Consider the following 9,039-nt stretch of genomic DNA (forward strand, 5'->3'; position numbering starts at 1 on the left):
TCCCCCCAAAAGTTTTAAAATTCTTCGTAGAATATTACATTTTTAAAAAATTGTCCCTCCAAAATGCTATATTTGTCCCCCCATAATTTTTCTTTTCACATTTTCCCCCCTCTTGCAACATAGAAAACCGGAAATACCCCCATCCAATTAGTTTCTTCCCGTTGGCTTCTGACCAAACTCCAGACCTGATTTGAGACTTGAAACTACTTTTTTGTGTGACTTTGAGCTCTGCACTCTGCATAGCATCATGCCAACTTGTCAAGGCATTAAGTCATGACGCTCAAGAAATAGCATTTCTTTGTTGGGTCCAATACATTGGATTTGCTATTTTAGGTGATTTTTTTTTTTTTCAAAACTGTACCTACCATCAGAGACGGAGGGAGGGGGGGACCGGGGTGGGCCATGGTCCCCCCCCCCAAAATAAGGAAAAAAAATATTATAAGTAAAAAAAAAATTAAAAAATTAAAAAAAGTAAAGTTAAAGTTTTAATTCTAGTCATTTGGCCCCCTCCAAAACAAAAAAATTGGCCTTACTTTTAAATTTTTTGGCCATATCCAATAAAAACTTTTGGCCCTATTTTTAATTTTGTTGGCCCATACCCACTAAGTTTTTTTATTTTTGGCCCTTACTTTCAAATGTCCACTTTTTTTTGCCCTTACGGTAGTCTTTAGTTCATAAAAAACAACAAAAATAATTTTTTTTAATAAAAAAATTCTAAAGAACCGAAAAAAAAATTTGGCTGGCCCCCTCCCATAAAATTTCCTGGCTCCGTCCCTGCCTACCATAATCAAGATGACACCAAGCTCACAGTTGATTTTTGAGGGATCCAATCCAATGATATAGTTCAAGTCCCACAAAATTTTCAATTTTTTTTTTTTTAAAAAAAAAAAAATGCAAAATTAGTTGATGTGGTTTACTTAATTTACAATTAACTCTATGTGATATCAAAATGAATTCAAATATCCTTAAGATATCCAAAAAATAATAATTTAGTTCCTACTGTCAAATTCCGTAAACTGACTTAATAGATTCTGATAGCGTAAAAAATTATAATCATTAAAATTGTAATACTTGTCTTATTTAAGTTAATGTCACACTAACAGAATATATTAAATTAGTAGACGGAATTTGATTGTAGGGACTAAATTATTTTTTGGCATAACTCAAAGACCTTTAAATTCATTTTAGTACCACAAGAAGCTAATTGTAAGTCAGAAAAATCACAATGACTAATTTTACATTTTTTTTATCATTTGCTTGAGACCAAGTATGAAATTTAAGAAGGAAACGTCTAAGAAGCTACAATATTTGCTAGATACTATTGTTGGTGCATAGTATAGAATATAGTTGATGAGTGAATTGTAAATGTGAGTTTTTGTATTCGGATGTATAGAACAACAGAGTATAGGAGTGTGCTTATTTTTCTACAGATTGTAGATAGAATGTTTTAGAGTAGAGTGGTCAGTTTGGCTTGGGTAATTGAAAGTCTGAAACCACACGGCACATAAGGCATAAAAATCACTATTGGATCAAAATTTAAGTATAATTTATCTAAAAATTAATGGTAATTTTAAAAGCCACATCAACTTTAGGGAATAAAAAATAAATAAATAAATGGTTTCTAGTATTACTTGGGTATTTATTGACTTGTCATATTGGACTGTACTTTTTTCATGTTTGCCTCCTAGTATGCAAATTGAATCTGCATCTCTTTTGGTTAGGTTTCTTTGGGTGGACGGTCCCAATAAGAAAAGACAGCAACACTACCATCAGGCATCAATTATAGTCCCATTCTGTCTCCCACATATATAGCACAATTATTGTTGAAATAATGATGAAGTGGAAAATAATAGCGAAAGTAATATATATATATATATATATATATATATAGAAAAGGAATACAAAAAAATTTATGGGTGATTCGGTGATAAAAACTTAGATTAATCACTTGGAATACCTCTAAGAGTTACATTGTACTCATTAACTTGATTTTTTTAAAATACAATGATCCCTATTTATAAAGTATTGCGTAAATACAAGTATAGCCTTCTATCCATCCTTCACCTGTGAATGTGATGAAAACTGAAGAAACTCCAACCAGAGGAGGAACCAGAGGAACTTCATGTCGGAAACTTTTGTTTTTGGCCGTCCCTCAGGTCCATGCTTTTTTCTTACCCACGTGATTTTCTGCTGGTTACCGTGTGGACATTATGGAAGGATGGGACAAGGAAAAAGGTCAAAATAAAATGATCAAAATGGGTCGTTGAAAAAGATGTATAAGGTGTATACACCTCCATTTGCCATCTCTTTTGGTTAGGTTTCTTTGGGTGGATGGTCCCAATAAGAAAAAGACAACAACACTACCATCAGGCATCAATTATAGTCCCCATTCTCTCTCACACACATTTATCTCTCTTCAATTATATATCACAATTAATATAAGTATGTATACTAAAATTATTAGTTTTCATGTGATTCACACGTATGTTATATAACTTATATCTTTATTGAAAATGCTGGACATGTGTACAAGGATGGGACTATGGCAACCTTAAAGTTGTGTAAACAATGATAAACTTTATAAGCATTGACCCCAAAATATAATATCTTCCCCCATGACACCGATTGCCTCCCTCAAATCCAATCCTCTTCATTTTTAACTTGGACATTTGTATTTTAAAAGTGGACGGTCGTGTAGGTCTCAAATCCTATTGAATTGGGTGTTTTTGTTGGTAAAATGAGACTTACGTCGTATGGCTATGGTAATTGGGCATGTAACGGCAATTTTGCCATTCTTCTTATAATTTAATTTTAATGCCAATAAGCATGGACTTACATCTGTAATTTTGTTGGCTTAGAGCATTCTTAACAGACTCACTAAATATTACTCACCAAAATAACTAAAAGTATAATTTTCTCTATTTTAACTATCCGTTTTTTTAAAGCACTCCAACCGTCTCACTATTTTAACTATCAACTTTTACTATTTCATTTAAATATTTTTTTGTAAAATACTTTTTTATATATTTTTTTAACTTTTTCAAAGAATAGGGAAGAAGCGAGAAAATTTATATTATTTTCTATTCATTTGTTGAGTTAATAGTACATGTGGTATAAAAAATAATTTATTGGTATTCAAGGTATGCCAAAATATTTAACAGTTTACTTCATGAAATCAATTTCCATTAAGTAATTAACAAAATATGTCACTTGCCACGTCATACCTAATAAAAACACGACATGTGTTATTATTAATTTCTGACTTTCAAAAATAACAATTAAGATTTTTCACATCATTTTATGATGCTATCTAAGATTACACATCAGCTCTCACTCCACTCATGCATACTGCTACAATAAATTAACTTAATATTGCTACAGTAAATTAATATAATCTCTTATATCCCTAAAATTTTACCCCACGTGTAACCCTCCCTCATCTTCATCTTCCTCAGCTACTTCATAAAATGTGACCGTCAAATTCTCACAAAATGCTCACAAATCATGGCGAGGAAGATAAAAATGAGTGAGGGTTACGCACTGAGTAAAATTTCAGGGATATAAAAGAATATGTTAATTTACTATAATAGTATTACGTGACAAAGTAATGAATTTTGTTAAGTTACTTAACGGAAATTGATTTTAGGGAGTAGACTGTTATTTTGCTTATCCTGAGGACTTATCAATTATTTTTTATACCACATGGAGTGATTTGTAATTTAGGTCAATTACAAGGACGTATAAATTATTTTTTATACCACAGAGAGATTTGTAATTTAGGCCAACCATAGAGACCAATTTTTCATTTATCCATATATATATATATATGAAACGAAGTCGTTTTTGTGTTGAAATATATATAAAAATTTAGAAATGATGTCGTATGTAGTAGGGTATTATCATATTACCATATAAACGACGGCATTTTGTTTTTTAAAAAATAAAAAGAAAAAAGAAAATTGAACTTTTTAATTTTTTCTTTAAAATGCGGTTAGCGGTTATTAAGGTTATTAACCACTAACCGCCGATTAACCGCATAGGCGGTTAATGAATTTTATTAACCGGTCTTTTCAAAATGGTGAGTTTGACAAGTGAAGCTTTAAACTACTTTTATTAAATTACCTCACTAAAATAATCAAAAAAATGATTGGTGAAACTGCAAGGAATGCTCTTACAGTTTTCACTCCACAAATTCAAATTTGCAGATTACTTACACCCCATGTCTTTACCCATTCTTGCCCCTGGCACACCAAATTGTGCCTATTTTTCCTTGGTTTGCAAGTCTGAGAATTGGCTAGTGTCAAGGTTGCTTGTGTGAGATGAGAGAGGCAATTATTATATCGAGAGGAATGCTACACTTATTCATTTTTTTCACACATTAGAAAGACAGTTTCAATAATTTCTTCAAAAATTAAGAATTAATTAAAAAAACTTTGTATGAACTGGAGTTATTAGCGGATGGAGTAATGCTAAAACTCTTGTCTCTTTAATTTGTATTATTCTAAAAATAATATAACTTTTAAAATTATCATTAAGCTTATAATTGATCACTATTAAATTTTAATTAAATAATAATTTTAAAAATTATTTTATTTTTGAAGTGACAAAATAAATTTATAACATTATCCTAGGAGATGACATAGAATACCTACGTCAGCTAAATGACAATCAAAGTCCAATTTCTTCGCCGTCTCTCGATAATACAACAATCTAATCAATGCAATGGAGAACTAAAAACCGAGGGGGTGTTTGGCAAAAGGTATGGCCCAGCCTAGATACTGTTTAAGTCATTCCCCTGATGTGAAATTATACTATTACCCTTCATTTGTTTCTCAAAAAAAATTTCAGCGCTGCTCCCTCATTTCCTCCATCTCCGTGTCTTCTCCTCCATGTATATAGCTCATCATCATTATTGTTGCTGTGCCGCCCGCAACAACACCAAAGTTCCACCAATTGAAGAATGAGCTTTTGGATCTGCACTCGTCTGGATCTTGCCCATCAAACTGATCCGCCCCAAAAGCCTGAACACAAGGCTTGTGTCCGCCCTGCCCAACAGCAACTATATACAGAGATACAAAGAATAGGATTTCTTAGACCTGATTTGAAGAACCCAGTACGATTTTGGTGTCTAAGTAGTCAGAAGAAGTGCTTAGAGATGGAAGCATAGCCAACAGAGTCAACAAGAATAGCCCCTGTTTTTCAATTCAAAGATAGATTAGCAGAGGAATTTTCAATTTTTCTGTGTAGCAGCAACGTGTGTGTGAGAGAGAGAGAGAGAGGTGAACCAGGATGTAGATAAGAGAACCAATGACAATAGTGCGGTAGCAGCCCAGAAAAGAATCGGCCACGAATGCACCCAAAAGCGGAAGCAACGACGCCGTTCCTGACCACATGTTCACGTTCTCGGCGGCCGTGGCTGTGGACTGTCCCAGTGGCCCAGTGAGGTACGTTATGAGGTTGCAACTGATCCCATAGTAAGAAAACCTCTCCGCAACTTCCACACCTAATTTACTCGTGCCTGATAGTCAAACTCAAAAAAATTCCCTCCTTTGCTTGTGAGTTAGATTTGGTGCGACTGTTACCTATGACGAAGGATGCGGATCTCCAGCCGCCGGAGGTGTATCGGAGGACCGGACGGCCTTTGTAGTCAACGGCGCCATCGACGGTGCCTAATAGTAGTGGTGTTTCGATGGTGGGAGCAAACAAAAAGCGTGAGATTTAATTTCTGTGAAAAAATGTCAGAGAGAGGGGTAATATGGTAAAAAATATGACAAATGTTGAAAGGAAAACCGGTCAATGGGTCAGACCCAGAACAGTGTCTGGGCCAAGGCTGTTACCAAACGAAACGAAAAATTTGGTGGACCTTTTGCAAAAAGCAAATCCATTTGGGATAAACCCGAATCTGCCAGCGAAAAGAAATTGTGTGGACAGCAACGATGATCCGTTTGGGATAAAGACTCCAGGAAACATGGTGGAGTGGAAAGTTGTGATACCTTTTATTTTTATCTCTTTTAGTCAAAAAGATTATAAGCCTAATGTAAGAGAGTTTAGCATTATTTTCCTGATGCTTGAAGAAAAAATTGGCTTATTTGGAAAAAGAGTGGACTGAGAATGACGTATTCTGAAACAATCTTCCAAAATAGGGATAACATTTGCCTTTTCTTCTCTCATATTTCATTAATTTTTTTAATTAATCATTGAATCTGAATTTTTAGCATAAAACTCTTTTTATTACTGAGTATACAGTTCTGAAAAATTATAGCCAAAAGTTATGAAGGTTATAATATCATAAAAATGACTTCAAGCTTCTGCTAACCCATGTGCAATTATATTTAATAAAACATATCTGCTTTGTGCAGATTAGATCTAAGACATAAATAGTTCAAATACAAAAACAAAAATAAAAAACAATTAGAAAAAGATCATTTATAAAGAAGTAGATGAGTAGATATAAAAAGATGATTTAAAAAGATCATTAATAATGAACTTGATATATAGTTTTTGGTTTAGAAATGATTAATGGGATATAAAGTAAATAAAAATTTTAAATTTTTTATAAAATTTTATTTTGTCCTGAATTTTTTATTTAAATAATAATAAAAAGTAATTAATTTTTCTTTTCCCTTCAAATTTTTCCTTCTTGTTTCACATTTACCAAGGAGTACCATATATCATGTATGAATTATAGTGCGTCCCCTACAAGCTTCTTTTATGCAATATATAGGGAGGAGGACAGGCTCTCACATGCCCTTTAACCTCTTCCTCCATCTTAGGCCACCATCACGTGGGCCAGCTAGCCCTGTCATAGAAACAAACAGACAATTTTTAGTAACCATACCCAAAAAGGAAACATTTTCATTCTACTCACCAAAGAAAAAAATAATAAAAAGAAAAAGAAAATGAACTTGCCCGCACCCCTCTTCAACGCAGCATGAATCAAGAAAAAAAATAAGGGTAAGATTTAACCCCCTTAAACTACCGATTTATTGGTAATTTACCCCACAAACTATCAACTACGACAATTTACCTCCTAAATTACTAAAACAATGATAATGTACCCCTTAATGCTAACAAAATGGCGAAATTACCCCTATAAAATTTTTAATAAGATAAAAATACCCTTAAAATTTTGAAAAGAAAAATTAAATTTTAGTGTGTTTATTTTTATTTTAGTAAGGATAATTTCGTCATTTTGTTAAAATCCGGAGTACATTATCATTGTTTTGGTAGCTTGAGAAGTAAATTGTCACAATTGATAGTTTGAGGGTAAATTGTCATTGGGGTGGTAGTTTAAGGAGGTTAAATAGACTTTACCTAAAAAATAAAGATAAATGATCAGTGTCTCACCAACCGGATAAATCTGGTGTTCACACGAACATAGAGTCTCGACCACAGAAAAACATAACAATCAAAACTCTCAAAGAAAAAAATATTTTTTTCAATATCATAAGTCTATGGGTACCAAAAAAAAAAAAAAAAAAAAAACTTAAATAGAATCTCAAAAATCTTAACCCTAAATTGAATGACTTTTGAGCAAAGCCCATTATTAAATTATAAAATAAATTTAACCCTATTTTGACTGATTATTGATCAACCCATTATTAAATTGCAAAATATATTAACTCTTTAAAATATAAAACCTAAAGACTAATTTTTTTATTTTTTTTATTTTTTTTATTGCATCACTCTTCCCTCACCAAAAAGACTTGATGATAAGATGTTGACGTGTTTCTACCTTTCTCAATTTTACCTCTTTCTCTCTTCTTCTTTTCCATTTCTGTGTTTATCTTCTTTTCGATCACTTTCGATTTTGGTCGCTACTTTTTCAGTTCACAATAATAATAAAACGACAACACTACCATCAATTATAGTCCGCATTCTTTTCTGTTTTTTTGTTTTCTCTATTTTTGTCCCAAGATTAAAATGTTAATCATAATTAGCTTAAGTTCAAGCAGTAGCCACATATCATACAAATATTTGGGTTTCTTTTTCTTATTTTAGCTTTGCTTTAGGAATAAATGCAAAATTGATCATATGGTTAACTTACATTACAAATCTCTCCATGTGGTATAAAAAATAATTTATAGGTCCCTGTAGTTGGCCTAAATTATAAATTACTCCATGTCGTATAAAAAATAATTTATAGGTCCACAAGATAGGTCAAGATAACAGTTTACTCCCTGAAATAAATTTTCGTTAAGTAACTTTACCACGTCATATCTAATAAAAAATGCGGCATGTGTTATTATTAATTTCTAACTTTTGAAAATGACAACTAGGATTTTTCACATCATTTTAGGACGCAAGCTAAGATTACACATTAACCCTCACTCCACGTCATACACACGGGTAAAATTTTGGGAACAGAAGAGATTAGGTTAATTTATTATAGCAGTATGATGTGAAGTGAGGGCTTATGTCTAATCTTCGCTAACGTCCTAAAATAGTGTGAAAAATTCTAATTGTCATTTTTTAAAGTAAAAAATTAATAATAACACATGTCGCGTTTTTATTGGGTACGACGTGACAAAATAACAAATTCTATTAAGTTACTTAACGGAAATTGATTTCAGAGAGTAAACTATTATTTTGGCCTACCTTAAAGACCTATAAATTATTTTTTATGTCAAATTAAGTGATTTGTAATTTAGACCAACTATAGGGACCTTGTAACGACCCCGATGGGCGAGTCAATTAACTAGTAATTGATTTTATGGTTCGTCTCCCAGCCCTATCCTTCGTAGGACAAGACTCAGGGATTTCAACCTCTTAGAGACGAGAGACTTTAGCAGAAGACTTTTTAAACTATAGGAATATAGAGCATTACATACACAACCACACATTCATACACCATAGTAAATAAAATACCTCATAATATAAAGATAATCATCAAATGTACCGATCATCGGACCATCATCAAATAAGGTTACAATTCATAATATAATTGTCTTAACAAAAGCTCAACAGATCAAATCCTAAGTTTAAGTAAAGATAGAGAAATAACAATCTCGATCATATCAGCTCGGGTGGTTCCTCCAT

Source organism: Corylus avellana, chromosome ca6 (assembly GCF_901000735.1).
Source record: "Corylus avellana chromosome ca6, CavTom2PMs-1.0".
Classification (NCBI taxonomy): Eukaryota; Viridiplantae; Streptophyta; class Magnoliopsida; order Fagales; family Betulaceae; genus Corylus; species Corylus avellana.